General features: G+C 47.3%; 1 protein-coding gene and 1 pseudogene across 1 annotated transcript in view; one reads left to right on the forward strand and one right to left on the reverse strand.

The window, feature by feature from the left end:
* The window catches only part of SART3 (spliceosome associated factor 3, U4/U6 recycling protein), a 484,862-nt gene that overhangs the window by 10,071 nt on the left and 451,529 nt on the right, over window positions 1–23,262 (reverse strand). The gene's annotated exons all lie outside the window — the stretch shown is intronic.
* LOC146783903 (chloride intracellular channel protein 5 pseudogene) lies at window positions 1,826–22,117 on the forward strand (annotated as a pseudogene).

The raw sequence follows: 23,262 nt of genomic DNA on the forward strand, positions 1-23,262 counted from the left end.
GTGGAGAGGGCATGGTAGGATATATGTCTGGATCGTTGTCAGCGGGTGAATCAGTATTATAGTCATCCCACACATCTTCGGGCTGATGTCATCATTATCGTTCCTATCCCCATCACCCGGATTGTCAGGTGTGTGTGGTGGTGAGTGCTCAGGTGAAGTTGGCACAGGTATAGGCTGGGGTAGAGAAGGTGAAGGAAGAGGTGGAGGGGAAGGATTTGTCCCAACAGTTCTCTTCTTCAAGGGGAAATGGTGTTCCTCTTCTGTAGTAGCACCCCTCTTTAAAGTCACTTTAGTGGTAATATGTCCAGTCTTTGGATGTATAACCAGAATTTTCTGTTTCGGATCCCGTTTGTCGAGCGGATCACCGAAAGCATGCTTTTTAGGTGAATTTGGCGTCTCAGTGTTTCGGCGCCCAATGTTTTGGTGCAGATGGTTTCTTGCCCGGAGTTTTCGGATCCGAAGTTTGACTCGGTGCCGTATTTTTTTCTTCGACTCTGAAGTCTTTGGCTCGGTGCCCGATTTGGCATGGGCTTTTCAGAGCCTGAATCCTTTTTGCTTGGCTTTGGTGCCGAACCTGAAGGCGGGGCTTTGGAAGCTTGATCTCGGTGCTGTCCGGGGCCCAAGGGCACAGGTTGGTCCGGAGTCATTTTCTTCGATGGAAGTGGAAGGTGAGGTAGGGACTGTACTTACAGTACGTTGTCCGTGCGGGATGTCTTCATCCTCGTCGGAGCTGTGGTCGGAGATGGAGGTGTCTTCCTGTTCCTCATCGGCTCCGATGGGATCGCCGGCTACCACCTCCTCCTCCGATTCAGGTCCGAAGAGGTCCGGAATGGAGTCTTTTTGTTGTCTCTGCATGTCGCGTCTTCGGGCCCGACAGTCGCCAAGAGTCTTCTTGGAGTGGAAAGCTCGGCACGCATCACAGTGGTCTTCCCTGTGGTCGGGTGACAAACACACGTTGCAAAGTTCGTGTGAGTTGGTGCGCGGGTATTTCATGTGGCACAGAGGACAGAACTTGAAAGGAGTTCGTTCCATTGACTGTGAGTCGAAGCAGGGGCTAGGCCCAACGGCCTAGCACAAGCTCTCCCATCAAAATTGTTTTTTAGTAGTCACACAATCCGCGAAGGGAAACGCGATCGGAAATAATACCGTCGAGTGTGAATGTTATACGCGCCGAGAAGGACCGAAGGATTGGTGTTGAACCAGAGCGTAGCGAGTTGCATCCGAACCCGATGGCGGAACAAAAAACAATCTGAAGATGGAGTCGAAGACCACGCGCACTGTTACCTAAGGGAGGAGTCCCCTACCTCGTGACTAGGGAAAACTTCTTCCAGAAAATCAAAGTGCAAACATCCGGACCCAACACTAGATGGCGATCTTATGCAAAGCATGTGATCTACAGCTCACATGCCTCAAACACATAGTTTCGCCAAGTGCCTAAGAGAGTATCCATAAGGGCTTCTTTAAACAGCAATACCGGCTCTTCAGCTGCCTGAGCAGGCTGCAGAACCTCTTTCAAAACCCTGGTCTTCACCTCCATAGTGGCAAGCTGTAAGTCAAGTACTACTATTGCACTTTGCAAAGGACGGCAAAGAGGGCATTTACTGCAGGGCCAGGAGGCAACACAAGGCCAATATCTGGAGAAATATCAAGGCCACTGACATCTTGGAGTTCCTCATAATAGTTTTTTTTCATCCATTGGGGAACAAAATCATCCCCATGGTCATTGACTGAATCAATGCTGAAAAGATTGTGCAATATTTGAGGCGTATCGTTTGGAAAGGCAAAGAATAAGAAGGATTGGCAGCAGGTTGCGCTCCTGGTAAGCATGGAGCGTGGCCTTGGTCGAGGACATGGTGGATTCTACTGTGAGTCTGAAAGCACAATGGGATGTAAATCCTCCTTCAGCATCAACGGTGATGTCACCGGTGCTAAGGCAAAGACGACTGGCATAGCAGGTTGTGCAGAAACGAAAGTCGCATCGGCGACAGTGCGGAACCAGGTGTGTGTTTGAGGAGCACAGACGGCATCAAGGGAAGACCCGTGAGCAGAAACTCTATTTCAGGCCCCAGTTGAACCTCTAAACTAGACTATGAATGTGCTCCAATGGATAGTGAGAGCGTGACCAGGAGGCACCCTGATGCACTCACACATTCTCTAGCGTTCGAAGGTGACAGGAAGAGGCTGATTCTCGCTTTGATTTCTTATGCTTTCTTTTGGACTTACCTGAAGACTTCAACCACGATGATCATCTGCTGCCAGAAAGACTTTGGGAGATGGAACAAGACCTTCCTTTCGACTTAGAACGGTCACAACAAGGACTCTTCTGAGGTTTGGTGACATACAAATTTCCCTCATGATTCTTTTTGCAATTCGGATTCACCGGAGTGCAATCAATGCAGGCTCAGGAGTTATGCTGCGACCCCAAGGTACACTAAGCCTATTTTGCGAGGGTCTGTCACAAACATGTTTGTGACAGTCCTATACGTCTTGAACCCCCTTGTTTTAGGGTGTTACATTATCCATTGAACACTGTGGCAAGAATTTATAAAACAGGTAAAAAAGACCAAGAAGTAGATCAGGATCAGAGTCTCAAAGACGCGGAAAGAAAGGCACGGATGTCAGGGCACATGGATGGAGCTTATATGTGGCTCTGTAAGCAGAACAATGTTGATGTGAAGCAGTACAATGCCCCCTTACTGGCACGCAAGAGTACTGCTTTGAATTTTCCAGATCCAGTTTGATATCTGGGGAATATTCACAAGGTGAGGAATCTATAGAGGTATCCATCAGAATAGCACATTTTTAGCTTCTGTTTACAGGGCCAATGGAGAACAGGCAATTAACTGAATAGTTGTTTCTAATCTCTCAGTTTTAAATTGTAATGGGTTTTATACTGGATCAAATAATTGAAAATTCGAACTGAAGGAGTTCATGGTTTGCTCAAACAAGGCTGGGATCAAAGACACCACGGCCTCCATTGAGACTTAGAAGTTATGTTTTGAAGATTACCTAGGTCTTGTACACCAGGGTTAAGGCTTCAATTGTAAGACTTTTTGCTGCTCAATTGATCACTTTGTGGAAGGTGACCACCGCATCTACTCCAGCTGTAGGTTAGTGTTCCTACTGGTGGCACGAGGTGTGACATAAGACAAACATTCTCTAGGACAAAAGTGAAAGAAATTATTTCACTTTACATTCCTTGGTCTTTCTGAGACATGCTGTCCCTTTGGAGTTCCACTAGGGCACAAGCCCTTATATTTTCTGTGTAATTTATGCTCTGATGATCAATGTTAAAGTCTTTCCTCTGAGTATTCCTGGGGGCCCTTCAGGAATGCCAATTGTGTCCGATGCCTTCCATCTGACCTGTCATCTATGTTGGTTGTGGATATGAGAGGAGGGACAGGCAAAGGAAGATGAAATGCATCATTTGGACGTTGCATTAATTCTGGGATTCATGGCCCCTCTGGCTGAAGGTTGTTTTGCCCGGGAAACCTTCTCATTGAGCCAGAAAGAACAAGTTACTTACCTTAGGTAGCGCTCTTTCTGGCAGACACTAACCACAGACTCCTCACCCTTAGAATATCCTTAGGTTCCAGACTGTATCCAGAAGATTTTTCAGCATAGCCCCTGCTTGCCGAAAGGTGGCATCGACCTCATTCCGCCCCGGAAGTGACTGTCGGAACCATATACAAGAGCCACCAAAGCATGCAGGCATTTGTTTCTTTTATGATACTGTCCATGCCCTCAGATGCAAAGCCCCAAAAGATTAAGTATGCCAGTGTGCAGATCTCTAATTTGGGAGCTTCTCATGTGTAAAGGTGGCCATTACACAGAACGAGGAGGTGTGAGGGCTGTGAGGAATCCACAGACAGATTACCTTTCTCTGCCCCAGAGAACACTACATAGAGCTGATTGTCTACCTGGCAATCTTTGGCTCAACTAATGTGAAAAAATGAATGCTCTTTTGGTGTCCAAACGATGGAGTGTCACCTTCTCATTTGAGCAGTGATGGAAAAAAAAAAAAAAAAAAAAAGTCAAAAGTGGGATGAACTGTCCAATACAAAAAGGGAGCCACAATGTGTGGTAGGAAGGCCACTCTGGTCCTCACCAACAGTTTGTCCTGAAAGGAGGTGGTGGACGGCAGCTGTATTGAAAGAGCCTCAAGTTCAATCAAGCAATGAGATGAATTTGTCAAGAGCAGGACGACCATCTTCAGAGTCCAGAGGCATACAGAGCAGCTGTGCATTGGCTCAAAAGGGGCGCACACAAGAAAAGTAAAGACCAAATTAAGATCCCTCAATGACATCACAAAAGGTTTAGGAGGAAATTAACAAGTTACTTACCTTCAGTAACGCATTATCTGGTAGAGACAATATCTAGCTGCAGATTCCTTACCGTTGAATTCCCCAGGTGTCAGGCTGGATCTGGAAATTTTGTCTCGATCAATACCCCTTGCGCGAGCAGTCAGGTGGCTTAATTCGGCTCCGCATTACGGCGTCGTTAACGTCGGTTATGATGTCGCGGTCACCTATAAGGTGCCACTCAGGCACGCGGACATCAAAAGTGCAGAGCCACGAAATAACTGACATAATTGTGTGCAAAACTAAGGTCCTAATAAAGGAAGTAACCCTAGCCCTAACAAAATCAGTCTGCAAAGCATGGTGGTATGGGCGGACCTGTAAGGAATCTGCAGCTAGATACTGTCTCTACCAGATAATGCGTTACGGAAGGTAAGTAACTTCTTCATCTGATAGAGACTTCAAGCGGCAGATTCCTTACCTTTGAATTAGATACCTAAGCCAGCTTGCAAACCAACTCCTCACACTAGGAAGTCCTGCACGACCGAACGAGCACAATCGCCATCCCTGCGGACCGGACTGTCCAGGCAGTAGTGCTTGGCAAACGTGTGCAAAGATGCCAATGTTGCTGCCTGACAGATGTCCAGGACTGGGACACCCCAAGCCAAGGCCGTAGTCGCAGCCTGTCCCCTGGTAGAGTGGGCCTTTAACCTCTCAGGGGGCTGCTTCTTAGCCAGGGCATAGTAGATCTTAATGCAGAGAACGACCCAGCGAGAAATGGTCCTTTTCTGCACTGCCTGCCCATTCTTAGCTCCCACGGACACCACAAAGAGTTGGTCGTCCACCAGGAACTCTTTTGTGCGGCCAAGGTAGAACGACAATGGTCTTTTTGGGTCAAGGCAGTGGAGACGCTCCTCTTACTTGGAGGGATGCAGGGGAGCAAAGAAGGTGGGCAGTGTGATCGACAGACCCAGATGGAATGGAGTCACTACCTTTGGCAAGAATGAAGCAAGGGGGCCAAGCACCACTTTGTCTGGAAAGGACATCATGTAGGGAGGCGTACAAGATAGCGCCTGCAACTCACTCACCCTCCGGGCAGATGTTATGGTCTTGATGGTAAGCAGCCAAAGGGGACAATTGTGCAGAGGCTCAAAAGGAGCACAAATAAGAAAAGTGAGGACCAAATTAAGGTCCACTGCGGCATAACAAAGGGAGTGGACGGAAACAAGTTAGCCAGCCCCTTCAAAAACCTATTTACAATCGGAGCCCTAAAGAGAGAGGGTTGGTCTGGCAGCCGCAAAAATGCGGATAGAGCAGAAAGATAACACTTCAGAGTACTCAAAGCAGAGACCTGCTGGGCAAGGGTTAGAATGAATAGAAGAACAGTGGAAAGAGAAGCAGAAAGAGGGTCAATAGACCTTTCTGTACAGTATAATACAAACTTCTGCCAACAGCAGGTGTATATTTCTTTGTGGAGGGCCCCTGGCCGACAAAATAACGTTGCATAGTTTAGGAGGAAGGTCAAAAGCCAAGAACTGCTACTGCACAATCTCCACGCAAGAGGACCTTCCCCTGCAGCTGCGACAGAAGATCTTCCCGAAGTGGCAGCCTGATCGGAGGATCGATGCTCCTTTTCAGAAGCTCTGGATACCAGACTCTCCTCGCCCAGTCCAGAGCCACAAGAATGAATTAAGCGGTAAAAAAGGGGGTGGTGATGGACGGAGCATCAGAACCAATCAAACACACACACCCAGTCAACAGATCTGGGTTTGATCCATCACCGTTCTTTAGCCCACTCTGCCACCCCAGTTCAGACATGGCCATATGCAAATCAGTCTGACCCTGTGCCTCATGGGAACAGTCCAGCCCGAACTGCCAACAAGCCATGCCTTCCCTGGACCGGAAACAAGCTTCCTAGGACCGGTTTCTGGCATTTCAGCCGTCTTCAGCCAGGCTTGCTTGAATCCAGTGGCAAAGTGAGCAAGGGACTCACGTCTGAGCATACCCTGCCAACTTATGGCGAACAAAGCGGTACAAAAGGGGGTGGTGATGGACGGAGCATCAGAACCAATCAAACACACACACCCAGTCAACAGATCTGGGTTTGATCCATCACCGTTCTTTAGCCCACTCTGCCACCCCAGTTCAGACATGGCCATATGCAAATCAGTCTGACCCTGTGCCTCATGGGAACAGTCCAGCCCGAACTGCCAACAAGCCATGCCTTCCCTGGACCGGAAACAAGCTTCCTAGGACCGGTTTCTGGCATTTCAGCCGTCTTCAGCCAGGCTTGCTTGAATCCAGTGGCAAAGTGAGCAAGGGACTCACGTCTGAGCATACCCTGCCAACTTATGGCGAACAAAGCGGTACAAAAGGGGGTGGTGATGGACGGAGCATCAGAACCAATCAAACACTCACACCCAGTCAACAGATCTGGGTTTGATCCATCACCGTTCTTTAGCCCACTCTGCCACCCCAGTTCAGACATGGCCATATGCAAATCAGTCAGTTCCTATGCCTCATGGGAACAGTCAAGCCATGTCTTCCCTGGACCGGAAACAAGCTTCCTAGGACCGGTTTCTGGCATTTCAGCCGTCTTCAGCCAGGCTTGCTTGAATCGAGTGGCAAAGTGAGCAAGGGACTAACGTCGGAGCATACCCTGCCAACTTATGGCGAACAAAGCAAAAACCAAAGGAAATGATGGACAGAGTGTTGAACATTGCAAGCACTCACCCCCAGTCAACTGATCTGGGTTTAATTCATCACCGTTCTTTAGCCCACTCTGCCACCCCAGTTCAGACATGGCCATATGCAAATCAGTCTGACCCTGTGCCTCATGGGAACAGTCCAGCCCGAACTGCCAAGCCATGTCTTCCCTGGACCGGAAACAAGCTTCCTAGGACCGGTTTCTGGCATTTCAGCAGTCTTCAGCCAGGCTTGCTTGAATCCAGGGGCAAAGTGAGCAAGGGACTCACGTCTGAGCATACCCTGCCAACTTATGGCGAACAAAGCAAAAACCAAAGGAAATGATGGACAGAGTGTTGAACATTGCAAGCACTCTCCCCCAGTCAACTGATATGGGTTTAATCCATCACCGTTCTTTAGCCCACTCTGCCACCCCAGTTCAGACATGGCCATATGCAAATCAGTCTGACCCTGTGCCTCATGGGAACAGTCCAGCCCGAACTGCCAAGCCATGTCTTCCCTGGACCGGAAACAAGCTTCCTAGGACCGGTTTCTGGTATTTCAGCCGTCTTCAGCCAGGCTTGCTTGAATCGAGTGGCAAAGTGAGCAAGGGACTGACGTCTGAGCATACCCTGCCAACTTATGGCGAACAAAGCAAAAACCAAAGGAAATGATGGACAGAGTGTTGAACATTGCAAGCAGTCACCCCCAGTCAACTGATCTGGGTTTAATCCATCACCGTTCTTTAGGGGGAAAGCATGGCTTGGCAGTTCGGGCTGGACTGTTCCCATGAGGCACAGGGTCAGACTGATTTGCATATGGCCATGTCTGAACTGGGGTGGCAGAGTGGGCTAAAGAACGGTGATGGATTAAACCCAGATCAGTTGACTGGGGCGAGTGCTTGCAATGTTCAACACTCCGTCCATCATTTCCTTTGGTTTTTGCTTTGTTCGCCATAAGTTGGCAGGGTATGCTCAGACGTGAGTCCCTTGCTCACTTTGCCACTGGATTCAAGCAAGCCTGGCTGAAGATGGCTGAAATGCCAGAAACCGGTCCTAGGAAGCTTGTTCCGGTCCGGGAAAGACATGGCTTGGCAGTTCGGGCTGGACTGTTCCCATGAGGCACAGGGTCAGACTGATTTGCATATGGCCATGTCTGAACTGGGGTGGCAGAGTGGGCTAAAGAACGGTATTGGATTAAACCCAGATCAGTTGACTGGGGGTGAGTGCTTGCAATGTTCAACACTGCGTCCATCATTTCTTTTGGTTTTTGCTTTGACTAAATTCTTCTACATGTATTTAATTCTGGCTCTAGCCTCTTCATGGAGGAGATGTTTGCAGTGCCTGCAAGCATACACCAAGGGCACCTTCCGGAGGACTGTCTGGGTTCCCGATGGATGATTCAGCGGGAGAAGGGCCTACATGCTTCATTGCCTAGACAAGCATTTGCAATGCATTAGGTCTCGCATTTACGCGAGTTTGAGCTATTGACATTGCAATTAACAATGCCTGTTGGCATTGTCATTTACAATGCCAATAGCTTTAACTTGTGTAACTGCGAGACCTATTGCAGTGCAAATGCTTGTTTCAAGGGCAGTGAATACAGCCGGCACAAATAGCTGTTCTTGGTTGAATGGCTGACTCAGTATGGTAGTTTGTACCTCTGGCTTAAAGCCTGAAATGCGTAGCCAGGCATGTCGTCTAAGGAGCACACTGGTGTTAATTGATCTAGAGGCAGTGTCTGCTGCATCAAGTGCACATTTAATTGACACATTTGAAATTAGCTTGCCCTCTTGGATAAGGTAATTTGCCTGGGTTTTATACTGGTCAGGCAGATGTTGTAAGAGATTTTCTAACTGGTCGTAGTGTGCCCTGTCATATCGTGCCAGTAGTGCTTGCGTGTTGGCAATACGCATCTCGGGAGGTCTGGGAGTTGGCGCGTTGCCTAGCATTGGAAACGACTAAAGAATCCAAAGGCAACTGTCCTTTGATGTAAGTAGGATCTTCAGGGGCAGGCCTATATTTCTTTTATATTCTAGAGTTAAGAACCCTGGGACGGACGGGGTCTTTAAATACTTCAGGGGCATGCTTAATGACTCCCGTAATCATAGGTAATATTTGCACTGACTTGTTCAAAAGTATCTAAGAGGAAATCTTCCTCTGGTGCGTCGGAGTGCATTGTAACACCATGATAAAGTGCAGCTCTATTTAATAATTGGCCAAACCCCAGGTGATCATCTGGGGGAGATGGTTTTGAGAGATATGGCTGTGGGTCTGGTAGGTCTGTTGGGATAGGTAATGCCCAATCATCAAGCGGTGAGGTATCTGGATCCGTGAACGGGTCATTAGGATCCCCTCCACCCCCTAGGTCATCATCCCCCATCATCTGGAGGTGGTGTATGTGGTGGAGAAGTTACAGGTAAGGGTGGTGTAGGCAGAGGAGGTGGGTTAGAAGGCAGTGTAGGAGAAGAAGGGGGCATAGGCGATGTTGCAGAGTCCTTATTATGTACAGGAACTAGAGCAGATGGTGTGTCCAGTTTTCGTTTTTTACATGGCACAGCGGCGACGTGTCCAGTTTTTGGGTTGATATAAATCTTTTTCTGCCTTGGATCGATGGGATCGGGTGAAAAAGTTCTTGTTCCTCGGTAGCAGTTTTTGGTGCAGATTTTTTCGGTTCCTAGCAAGGTTGTGCTTGATCATTATAGGTTTTGCCTTTAGGAGGTGTATCAGAGTCCGTAGCCGTTTGTTTTGGTGCCGAGGATGTTAGTTTCGGAGCCAAAGCTGCATCTTTAGGCTTGGGAACCTTCGAAACTGGCTTGTCTATGGGCCTTGGCGTTTTCGGGGCTGATTTGGAGGTGGAAGGCGTCGGAGCCGATTTCGGCGCAGAGTGTTCTTTTGGCTTCGGTGCCGAAGGTGCTGGCGGGACAATGTCATGCGGTTTGCTCGGTCCCGAGCTACCGGAAGACTTCTTTTTTCTTCGGAGCCGAGCCCAGAGGCGGGGCTTCTGAAGGATGTTTTCGGTCTCGACTGGGGCCAACAGACAAAGTCTTGACCACTGCCTTTGGTGTTGGAGGGGTTGGGGCAGGGGCAGTAGTACTCACACGTTGCCCAGGAGTGATGAGGTAGTCTTTGTCTTCTGCCTCGGAGATGATTTCGAGATACTCGGAATCTTCTTCTGGGAAATCGGGGCCTTCATCAAAGATGTCCTCTGGTTCCGGAGCTGGTCTCTGTGCCATGATGTGTCTTCTAGCCCTTAGATCTCGGATGGTCTTTTTGGGTCGAAAGTGTTGAAAATTGAAACAACGATGTGATTAAGCATTCACTAAAGACATAAATTCCCCTTTAGGACCGAGTTTCTTTTGTTATGTTGACTAAAGTCTGGACTCCATTTTGTATTGTCATGTCTCCACGTGCTCAGCACGAGAAGAGTCCTATCTTTGTGTTAGTTGCTCTTGTAATCTTCCTAGTAACAGTCTATAAATAGCTCCTTTGTCCGTCTGGCGCATGCCCAGGCTTGACCACATCTGTTATCAGTTAATCCTCGCTCGACCATGTTTTCGCGGGCTTAGTGATGTGTTAACTCCGCCCACATATTGATTCTGTATCGAAAATGTCCATAAAAGGTAATGTTCTTCGCCTCATGTTGTATCCACCCACTTATGAGCCCCTCTGTTGTGTATAAAAGGGGACTGTACTCGCAAGTTCGGTGTGCTACTCTATGCAATACCGAAGGGTGTTGTCTGGATTGTAGGACCACCCTTAAGGGTTAATAAACTTTGTCTTTGTACTTTGCAGTTTCCGTGCCAACTTCCTTGTAGATTCCATTACAGGAGAGCGAACCCTTGTGTCCTGCGGGCCTAGCTGGGGCCTGTATTCATCAATTGGCGCCCGTCACGTGGGGCTTATCGGCGACTCGGATGCTCGAAGGACTGGTCGTGACGAAGGTGAGGAATTTTGGCCGGGGATGTGATCACTGCCAGAGGCATTTTAGTCCTGGCATCCCGAGGTTTTCTTTCTTCCCTTCCGAACTGACCATCTGGGTGGCGCCGGTCCTCGACTGAGACCTCTTCTGTCGGTTCTGCCGTGACAGCCGTTTGGGCGGATTTTGGAGCTTGGCAGTTGGAATCTGGACACTCTTGATTGGTAAGAACTGTTGTACGGTACTTGCTCCGAGTTTTTGAAGCCTGGGTTGGCTATTTGAGTTTAATTAGTGATGACCGGTCATATCTTGTATTGATTACTGTGAGAATATATGCGTTGCAACACATATAGGCAGGTAATGTGGAGATATTTCTCCGGAGCTGTGTAAATTTGAACGGCGCAAAGTTTAAGTGCCATTTTTTTGATAATACTGCATATTTTGCATTATTTTGAGCATGCCTGCTTTTAGCGCACGCCGTAAGTGGTGCTGCTGCTTTGGAAACCGGTTAAACCTCGAGGAATCTGCTCCAGCCCCCCCAGAGGGGACTCCTAATAGGGATATGTATGTGAAGCATGGTCTTTCTTCCATAATGTACAGCACAGTATGGAGGAAATACACCAAAGTATGTGGAACAGTGTATGTGTAAACGGCGTGCTCGTCAAGATATGTTTGAGTGTGTGCGATTATGGGTGAAGGAAGTGCGCGAGCGAGAAAAACGTGAGAAAGCGCTGTTTGATAAAGAGCAACGGAAGAATGATCATATGCGAGCGCAGGAAGCGAAGCGTCGGGAAGAAAGAGAACAGACGGAGAGACAAGAGAAAGAGCGTAGGCTGCAAGTGTCGGGTCAATATGCTGTTCGGCAGCCTCTTTATCCTGTCCTTACTAATCTTGATAATGATTTTTTCCTATTAGATCGTTCCCCGCCACCTTATGTGGGTGCGTCTGCTCCGACAGTTCAGGATTCTGGATCGGGTAAAGATAAGATAGACACGCGATCCATGTTATCTCTTGAGCGCTCGGGTGAGCTTCGGAAACTTTCTTATCGTGCAGTTTCAAATAAGATGTCTTCTGCAGAGTTATTACCGGTTCTGGAAGGATGGCAGGATAGGGAGAAATTGTATTTTGCTGCCATTTTCTCTGATGAAGTGGTTGCTGCCTTTCGAAAATATTCTGATGTTTTTGAGCCACAGGAGATAGTGTCGGATTCTAGAGCACTGCGTAATGGTACTTTCTCTCCCTCTCAGGTGCCTGATGCGGTCCGACGTCTGTTTGCGCTACGGGATGAGATGCTCCAACTGCGGGACAAAGCGCGCCGGAACAAGGAGGAGGAGAGCTTGACCTTGCAGGCGGACGACCAGCAGCCGTCTTCCTCCCAGTCAGATAAGGACGAACTAGTGCATGCTAAACCCATGCGAGAGGCGGCACCTTTGTATGTTCCTCCTAAAGGAGCGGGAACTAGTGCGGATATTACTTCTGCCGATGCTAAGGGATATTTTGTGTACAATTGGGTTTATACTCCCTGGCATAGGGCTGATGTTATGGCATTAAAGAATGCATTGCCTGACCCCCGCAAGAATCCAGCGGCCTTTTACGAAGAAGTCGAAGGGGCCTTGAATTCTTGTACTATGACCTTAGCAGATATAGACCTGTTCTTTGGGCTTATCTTACCACCGGATATGTGGCGATCTGTACGGAAGGTGGATGATCAAGCCGCTTTTAAGGCTAGGTGGTCTGAGATTGAGGATGAGGATAGGGAGAGGAAGCCCGCGCAGAAACCGCCTCAGATTATCTTAGATCTCCCCGCTGCTATTTTGACCAAGTTGAAAACAATTATTCCCCCTAAAAAGATTGACTGGAACATGTTAGCCTCGTGTAAACAGAAAGTTGATGAATCAGTTGCAGATTTCTTTACGTGCTTTGAGGAGACATTTCATGATTTTAGTGGTCAGTCACTTACGGATGATACGGGTCGACACCTTTTTGCTGATAAATATGTGGCGAATTTATTACCGGAAATAGCAGCTTGTTTAAAAGCGAGTGAAAGTTCTTGGTCCACCGCGTCTCCGACATCCCTCCTGACTATAGCTCAGTATTATGAGCGTCAGGAACAAGAAGCGAAGGGGCAGGAGGAGAAGAAATCGAAAGAGTTAAAAACGAAGGTGATGTTAGCGCAAGTGTATGGCCCGCCTCGTCGGGGTGTTAATAGAGGTAGGGGAGGATTCTATGGTTCCCCTTCGGGTCGATCAGATTTAAATAGGAATCAATGTGCGTATTGTAAACAGTCGGGTCATTGGGCCAGAGATTGTCCGGCGTTGTATGCATCTCGCCAGGGGCATAATCAAGGTCCACCGAGAGGTAGAGGGGGTTTCCCGAATCTCAGAGGGAATTCTAATGATCGTGCTCGTTTTGAACCTACCGTGCAGCAGCGAGATAGACCTAATGTCTTTGATCGATCGCACCAGTATCAAGTGTCAGGGACGGACCGCTCTGGGTACCATGATTCGCAGCATGCATAGGAATGCGTTGGATGGGGGTTAGAATCAGTTGAAGTGCCGGTTGATCAGAAGGGTCCTTATGTCTCAGCGAAGGTTTTGGGTTCTACTGATCGGTTCCTCGTAGATACAGGAGCGACTCGTAGCGCGCTGTCTAAACAATTGGTTCTGAGGGCTCCCCCATCTGGCTTAATGGTTACATCGGTAGGGTTTGATGGTACACTCTCTCGAAGCCCTCTTTCTCGACCCCTTGCATTCCAGGTTGATCCCTTTTCTGCACCCTGTCCGTTTTTGCTTGCCCCGAACACGCCTGACATTATGGGTCTTGATATGCTCAAGCACTTCAGAGCTACGATCCGCTGCTCCCCCGCTGGAGTACGTGTGATATTAAACGATAATCACCCCATGACAGAACGGATGTGTGTGGTTGCAGAGGATACAGTCTTAGCCTCCCTCCCTCGTACTTTGTGGACTACTTCGGATACTGATGTTGGACAGATGGTGATTCCGCCTGTCCACATTAGTGTCCAGGAGGGTGCGGTGTTACCACGCCTCCCTCAGTATCGTATTTCCCAGGAGGGGGAGGAGGCCCTTATACAGATTGTGCAGGATTTGATTAAGGTGGGAGTAGTGGAGGAAGTCCCCTACAACGTCTGTAACAGTCCGATTTTACCCATCTTGAAGAAAGATACGGATGCCAAGGTTTATCAGTTTATCATTGATTTGAGGGAGGTGAACAAGATCGTGATACCTCAGTATCCAGTGGTTTCTGATATCACGACGTTGCTCACTTTGGTCCCGCCAACGGCGACCACGTTTTCGGTTATTGATTTGAAAAATGCCTTCTTTTCGATCCCTATTCATCCTGATAGCCGATACCTTTTTGGTTTCACTCTGAATAATAGGTCTTATCGATTTTGTAGAGTTCCTCAGGGCTACACAGAAAGCCCTAGCATTTACAGTCAAGCATTGAAAAGGCAATTGGATTCTTTTGTTCGCCCTTATACAATATGTCGATGACATCTTGTTGGCGGCTGACACTCCTGAGCTGTGTGAGAAGAGTACGTTATCCTTGCTTTCCTTTTTGGCATTTCACAATCACAAAGTATCGAGGAAGAAATTGCAATTCTGTAGACCAAAGGTGACTTATTTGGGTCACCTTTTGTCTAAGGAGGGGCGTGCACTCACGCCAGATCGTATTCAAGCAATTTTGGACACGCCAGTGCCTTCCACACAGAAGGACGTGCGTGCATTTTTGGGTCTTGTTTCTTTTTGTAGGCAATGGATATTAGGGTTTTCACACATAGCCAAGCCATTATTAGCCCTTTTGACAAAAGACACACCTATTCCGCTTCCCTGGTCAAATGAGTGTGACATTGCCTTCCAGCAATTGCGACAGGCCCTTTGTTCAGCACCAGTGTTAGGGACCCCTGATTATACAAAACCCTTTTCGCTGTATGTGCATGAGAAAGATGGATGTGCATTATCAGTTTTAGTGCAGATGCACGGCGGCAAGCAGCGCCCTTGTGCATATTTTTCGGCTGTACTTGATCCTGTTGCCCGAGCATTGCCTGGTTGTTTTCGCTCGGTGGCGGTGACAGCTGTGTCAATACGCCAAAGCGAGGGAATTGTGTTATCTCACAAACTGTTGGTATTGGTCCCCCATGCTGTTGATGCCCTGCTTAATCAGACAAAAACGCAGCATTTGACCAGTGCCCGTTTAACGGGATATGAGTTGACGCTTTTGGCTCCTCATATTACGTTAAAGAGGTGTGTAACGTTAAATCCGGCTACATTGTTGCCGTTTCCGGAAACTCAGTCTGAAGCACGAAAAGCACATGATTGTATTCTTGTGACTGAGGAACAGACAAAGGGTCGTATTGATCTCCAAGATACGCCCTTTCCAGATGTTGATGGAGAATTGTGGGTGGACGGATCATGCCTGAAGCTACCAGATGGTGCGACTTCAGCAGCGTATGCAATTACAACACTGCAAACGATAGTGGAGACAGCACGCATACCACAGAAATCAGCTCAAGCAGCGGAACTTATAGCATTAACACGAGCATGTGAGCTCAGTACAGGATTGTGTGTGAATGTTTATACAGATAGTCGCTATGCCTTCGGAGTAGCGCATGATTTCGGCCTACTCTGGAAGGAGAGAGGGTTTCTAACGTCGCATGGAGTACAGATAATGCATGGAGAGTTAGTTCACAACCTTTTGACCGCATTGACATATCCGAAGAAGATTGCTATAATTAAATGTAGTGCCCATAAGAAAGTGGTTGATAAAGTTGGAGAAGGGAATGCTTTGGCAGACCGGGTGGCACGGGAGACTGCAATGCAGCCTGGTGCTACTACCGTGTACGTAGTGAAGTCGCAGGTAGAAAGATGGCACGATGCAAAGAGAGAAGTGCTGGAAATACAGAGGACCGCTTCTGACAAAGAACGGGAGCAATGGTCCAATGATGGAGAATTGGATGATGAGGGTTGTTGGAGAAATAAGCAGATGGATAGATGGAAGTTACCCACAGCTTTTGTACAACCTATGGTTCAGATGGCACATGGGCTAGCACATGTTGGAGCTTCCGCAATTGTAAAATTGCTTACTCAAGTTTGGGAGCATCCAGAGATTGCTAGCACGGCAAAGAGGGTAGTGCAGACCTGTATGATTTGTCTGAGGTATAACCCAGGAAAGGGTACTCGAACTCCAGCAGGAGGATTTGTGACACCTACTGCACCCTTTGAGGTTTTGCAGATGGATTACATCCAGCTTGAACGCTGTAACAATTTGAAGTATGTTCTAGTAGTGGTTTGTGCCTTCAGTAAATGGGTTGAGGCATACCCTACGAAAGATAAAACTGCAATGACTACAGCCAAGATGCTATTGAAGGAGTTCTTCCCTCGATATGGCGTTTGTAGACTGCTGTGGAGTGATAACGGACCTCACTTTATAGCGGATGTTATAAAGTATGTCCTGAAGGGTCTAGGCATTACCCAGAAGTTTCATGCAGTGTTTCACCCTCAGTCTGCAGGACTGGTTGAGAAGTATAATGGTACGCTGAAGCTCAAGATCGCTAAGATCCAAGCTTCGACTTCTTTGACTTGGCCAGATGCCTTACCGCTGGCATTATTGTCAATTAGATCGATACCACATTCTCGAACCGGTCTCACGCCTTATGAGATCGTTTTTGGACGCCCAATGAATATTTGGGGTCCACCAAGACCTAAGGCTGTGTATGATGTACCTTGTGTAATGATGAATGATTATCTGGCACAGTTAACGGATAACTTGGTTTCTATTCATCAACAGGTCCGAGAGGCGCTCCCTGATCGGTCCACAGGCGAAGGTCATAGTCTCCGACCTGGAGACTATGTTATGCTGAAGATTTTTGAAAGGACGAACAGCTTGGAGCCGAGATGGGTTGGTCCTGAGCAAATCTTACTTGCAACGAGGACGGCTGTGCGGGTTTCCAACCGAAAGAACTGGATCCATTCCCTGCACTGTCGTAAAGTGCCACCTGGATTGGTGGAGCCTGCTGTATTGACCGACCATCGAGAAATTCTGACTGCAGAGAAAGACCGTGCTGTGGAACCGAACGACACTGAGGAGCTCTTTCCGGACCACGTGATTCCTGGAGGAAGACGATATCATCTCAGGCCAAGGAAGTGAATTCTTCAGTATCAGGACAAGTTGTCAGAACGGCCCTTAGGTTAGTGAAACGGAGAGCCAATGTGGCAAGGGGGGGGGATCAGCCCTGCATTAGTGTAGCGACACCCGTCTTGGCCCGCTGGTGAAGAAATCAACCGCTGCCTAAGGGGAAGAGTTCTGACAACCTTTTAGTTTCAGGAAGATATTGATTTTTCATTCTAAAATGGAGAAAAAGAAAATCCTTTGTGCAACAGGTTTTATTCTTACAGTAGCTATTGTTGGGATAACTACATGGTTTGTTGAGGATGTGACTCCTGCTCGAGAGTTGCTTGTTTTGACTACTCCAGTGCCTGAGGAGCACTACTTTTATACCCTTCCGTATCAAGAGTTGAAGCATCGCCAGTCTTATTTGAATAACACTTTCATCCAGATGTTGCATCATACTCATGTTGCCACTAATGCTACGAACTGTTGGATATGTGGCATGATGCCAGCTCACCAGAAAAAAGGAGGAACTCCGTTCATACCTCTTCCTTTTTCTCATAATGGCTCTTGTAGAGCATGGTACACTTTGCTTTTTGCCACTCGGAAACCTACAGTGGGACGGTTACTTTTCAGACTTAATAGGGAATGTCATCAAGATAAAGATGGTTATCCACAAGCGAATGGGACAATTTGGGAATGGGAAGAGTATCGACCAGACAATGAATCGATTCCCTATATTTTCACGAACACTAGGGACACTGTGGGAAAAGACCGATTCGTGATTCAAGTGGCACAAGCTCAAGCGGACCTGTGTGTCCAGAGTGTGGGTTATATTCCTGTTGGTGTTAGTGACTGTATCACTATCCTGAACATCGACGGGTTGAATAACAGTACCTTCTTAGCATCCCATAATACGTACTTCGTATGTGGAAATAAAGGTTATTATCGTTTGCCAGCCGGTTGGTATGGAGTATGTTACGTAGCATTCCTATTACCTCCTGTATTTTTGGCACCTGCATCTTATCATAAAGATTTGAAGTTGTTGAATAATGTGACTGTAAATAGGTATAAACGTACTCTATCTATTGATGATGTTGACCAGACCGATACTGGTCTGCAGCAGTATATTGATTTTAATTTAGGATTGTTCTTCTTTGTTGGAGCTGCCCTAAATAGTAGGAAAGTTCTAAGGTTAACAAGAGTTGTAGAGGCTGTGACAAATCAAACCGCTGCTGCTCTTGGGAATCTTACGGAAGAATTACAAATCACTAGAATTGTTGCATTGCAGAATCGTATGGTGTTAGATGTTATGTTAGCTGACCGAGGTGGAGCATGTAAAATTATCGGAAGTAGTTGTTGTGTGTTTATTCCTGACCACACGCCATCAGTCTATAATGCTATTAACAAGTTACATAAAATTGCAGCTGAAATCCATACAGAAAATGGCACTTGGACCTTTACTGGATGGTTTTGGGCATTGATCACCACATGGGGGTGGAAGGTTTTAACTGGTCTCTGTATTATCGTAGCAATTCTGTTTTCCTGTTGTATTTGTATCCAATGTGGTCCTTTACTCTGTTCCCTATGTATGTCACTCTGTATTCCTGATAAGAAAGCTATTGCCAATGTCACTTACCAGAAACATTTAACTAAAGAAATAGAAGAAATGATGAAAATTGACATATACGATGATTATTCTAATAAACCGGATGTCTTCAGTAAATGCTGAAAGGGTCGTCTGTTGAAAATTGAAACAACGATGTGATTAAGCATTCACTAAAGACATAAATTCCCCTTTAGGACCGAGTTTCTTTTGTTATGTTGACTAAAGTCTGGACTCCATTTTGTATTGTCATGTCTCCACGTGCTCAGCACGAGAAGAGTCCTATCTTCGTGTTAGTTGCTCTTGTAATCTTCCTAGTAACAGTCTATAAATAGCTCCTTTGTCCGTCTGGCGCATGCCCAGGCTTGACCACATCTGTTATCAGTTAATCCTCGCTCGACCATGTTTTCGCGGGCTTAGAGATGTGTTAACTCCGCCCACATATTGATTCTGTATCGAAAATGTCCATAAAAGGTAATGTTCTTCGCCTCATGTTGTATCCACCCACTTATGAGCCCCTCTGTTGTGTATAAAAGGGGACTGTGTTCGCAAGTTCGGTGTGCTACTCTATGCAATACCGAAGGGTGTTGTATGGATTGTAGGACCACCCTTAAGGGTTAATAAACTTTGTCTTTGTACTTTGCAGTTTCCGTGCCAACTTCCTTGTAGATTCCATTACAGGAGAGCGAACCCTTGTGTCCTGCGGGCCTAGCTGGGGCCTGTATTCATCAAAAGGATGCACAGGCTGGACAGCTGGACTCGTCGTGTTCAGGTGATAGGCACAGGTTGCAGACCTTGTGATGGTCACTGTGTGGAAATGTTTCTCCACACTGGGGGCATTTTTTGAAAGGCGTCCTTTCCATGAGCCGTAGGCCTTACGGCGTCGATAGGCCCAGCGGCCCGCGTCGACGTCCGGAATCGAGCTGATGAGATCGATGTCGAAGATGAAGGTGATTCAATGGTTTTTCTGTAAATTTTGCACTTCGAGAAGCTTGGAATTGAGATTTCCAACCGGAGCGGAAAAGTTGCATCCAAACCCAATGGAGGAAAAAAACAATCTAACAATGGAGTTGATGCATATGTGCACTATCATCCAAGGGAGGAGTCACCTATCTCGTGACTACAAAGACTTCTTCCAAACAAACAACAACGTGCAAGCATCCGAGCCCAACACCAGATGGCCATCTACTATGCTAGTGTGTGATCTGCAGCTCATATGCCTCGAACATACACTGTATTCAGTATGGCTTTAATGAAGGTAAGCCTCTGCGAAGGAGTCAAGAGTGACTTTGGCACATTGATAGTGAGCCCCTACGATGTCAGAAGGTTCACCATCGTCTGGAGGTTCAGGTGGTTCACCATCATCTGGAGGTGGTGCACTATTGACTATGCCAAGCCCACCTTCCACAGCCAATAAGGTAGGGAATCACTTGTATGCCGACTTCTAAAAATATGCTGCAACCACCAACATCTCTTTTGTGAATACCTGAGGGGCACTGGTGTGGCTGAAGGGAATATGGAAAACCAAAAATGCTCTTGGCCCACCTAGACATTTCAAACACTGGGACAAGTGGGGCCAGTGGGCCTGCAGGGTGGGATCATGGAAATAAGCAACCTGCAGTTCCAAAGTTACCATCTTCACTTCTGGATCCAGGGCAGACAAAAGATGGACCAACATGAGTATCTTGAATTTGTCCTTCCACAGAACAAATTGAGAGCCCGGGGATATGAAATATGATAAAGGCCTCTATCATTTTCAGCACTAGCAAATAGCGGGAGTAACATCCAGTTCCTTGTACAAGGATTGGGATTCTCCATATGGCTCCTTTCATCAAAAGTGCCTGAACGTTCTGTAGCACAATGCAAAACTGCTTGCCCGAAAGTTGCCCTGATATGGGTGGAAGATGTGTCAGGTCGGAAAGGACTGATTCTGTTGAAAGTGGCTTGAAGGCTTCTGCTAGAGGGGCATGTGGACTGAGATGTTTGCTTTCCCTGCAGACCTGGATATTGTCTGCTGGATCCCTGACCCCGAAAGGATTGGGGTGCCTGTTGCTAGGGTGGTGGGCCTTTGTTTGCAAAACACCGGTGAGCCCTCAAAAGAGGCAAATGTTTTCGGGATACTAACGGGTGCAGAGAGATCGAGAGAGTTTGCTGTTGCTTGGCTTTCTTTGATGCGCTCTAGTATGGAATCTGCCTTCTTGTCAAATAGGCGAGACCTGCGAAAAGGCATTACCATGAGTGACACCTGAACATCACCTTACAACCCAGTGGATCCCACCTATGCGTGGCGCCGGAGCACCCCTTTAGTCCCAATTGCTCTGCCTAAGCAATCAGTAGTGTCCAATCCTGCCATATAATGTATTTGGCTGCGTCCAGATCATCCTCAATGGTTTGCGCCAGACTGGAGCAGAATTCAACCAGGACTGCTAGCAAGATACAGGCAACCATGTCCCATAATGCGGGGGAGTACCTACCCAGCAAACAGCTAGTGCTCACTGACTAAAGGGCGAGGCCACTTGTTTCCTGAATGCCTTAATCCACTTCGACTCTAAAAACCTCAATTACCAGGTTCGCAGAAGTCGAGTGCAGCATCAGGAACACAGATTCACCCTGAGTAGGTCTGTGGCATTGTGCCACTTGTATATTCAAGCATGGGCATGAATAAGGCTAAGCCCATGTACCAATGAAGGTGTCAGTCAGAGCTTTACTGAATGGCAATAAAGACTTGGGACGAGGTCTGCCCAGGTAGTAAAACCTCTGAGAAGACATTTGTTTCACCTCAATAGAAAGTGAATTGTAACTCCATGTAGGAAAGTACTCCTTTTTGACTGGTCTATGATGTGATTTCGACTGGAAGGGCTCTTGGTTCCTGCTAACCAGCTCCCCAGTGCCAGATCAAAGAAAACCAGCTGATCTTCACAATTTGGCGCCTAGGGCCCACCCACCATAACTAGCCTTTAATGGTCAGGTCAAGACTGATATCAAAATCGTAGAGTTCCTAGAGGAGACTCTGGCACCACCAAAGTACCCTGAACTGGCTGCTAAGCATAGAGAATCCAAAACTGCAGGAATAGATATATTCTCCAAATTCTCTGCTTACATCAAAAACATGAAGCAGCAAGACAGTGCCAGCTTGGAGAAAGGTTTGACAAAAGCATTGAAAAATCTTGCTAATTACCTAAACACACCTCTGCCTGAGTAGATTGATGATAACAGTGCAGGGGACGAAAAGCTTTTAAAGCACAAGTTCCATGATGGTTATGATCTGACACTTGCTGACTGTAATCTTCTACCCAAAATTCATGTAGTATAGATTGTAGCAAAAAAATACCACAATTACGAGATCCCAACAGAGATGACGGAGGTATGGCGGTACCTGAGGAATGCGTATGCATGGTACAAATGTACCAACACTTGTGCAGCTGACAAAGAAACAGAGATGGCATACACAGATGTGGCCAAGAGGCTCTCCAAGCCCTAACCAGCATAGTCAGCACTCACAGTTATTAGTAGGATAACAAGAGATCAGTGTTCCATGCCGCCTTTCTGCTTTGAGTCACCTAAACAGCGCCAGGACACACTTTGAGTAGCTGTGCGCTATAGAAATATGTACAGATGTTCCCCCAATTGGCAATACCTTTACCTGTAGGAAGATGGCTCTTTATACGATATACCACTAAGTGGTTATATCTTGCAATGAGTCTAGAGATTCCCCCAGAAGTGTACAAGGTCAAATATAAACCCAAAGTGCTCTATCTGTGGGAGTGTGGTCGAGCAGCCTTAGGCCAGACACAGAGGAGTGTAAGAGATTTGTTATGCACACAGTGATTCATAAATGACACACGACTCAAAAAGGAAATCCACACCAATTTTAGAAAAGTAAGCTTTCAAGATTTATTTTAAGACCATGAAATACGTAAAAAGTACGTTTTTCAAGAAAAATACTTTTCACTTTAAAAAGTGGACACTGCAGTTTTCAGTTCAGCAATATGGGATGAAAAGAAGAATGCGGTTTTGCAGGTAAGTATACAACTTACAGTCTTGGTTTTCAGGATGAAGAATCAGCACCAGGCAAGGTTCAAATAAGTAGCAAATCTGCACCTCCAGCGGCACAGGGGCAGCTGGGTGCAAGGTTCAAATTAGGAATCTGGCACCGATGGTATCCAATGGAGAAAGGGGGTAATCGAAAACTGCTCACAGGTGAGTAACACGTTTGATAACCCAGTCTCCGGGGTCTAAGTTAAGCACATGAGGGGGCCACAAGGCAGCACCAAGCTTACACCCTCACCGGCACAGGGGCAGCCGGGTGCAGAGCCAACACAGCATCGGGCGCCCAATGCAAACTAATGAGGAAGAACAGTTTTGAAGAAGGGCTGCAGGCTTAGGCCAGGAGGCCGGACGAAGAAAACCCACAGCTGCCCAGGTAAGTAAAGATGCTAGGGGACGTAGGGACACTGTCGGTCATGCCCCCCAAGGCCCCAGGGCTTTGGAAGCAGGTGTGTCCTTAGGCGTCAGAAACGTCTTAACGAGCAAGTCGCGGTCGTGGGAGTCTTCGAGTTAAGGCTGCAGGCGTCGAGGTGGATCCGGCAGGGGTCAGCCCACGGTGGACTCTTGCTCAGAAGCACT

This window comes from Triturus cristatus, chromosome 11 (assembly GCF_964204655.1).
Source record: "Triturus cristatus chromosome 11, aTriCri1.1, whole genome shotgun sequence".
Taxonomy (NCBI): Eukaryota; Metazoa; Chordata; class Amphibia; order Caudata; family Salamandridae; genus Triturus; species Triturus cristatus.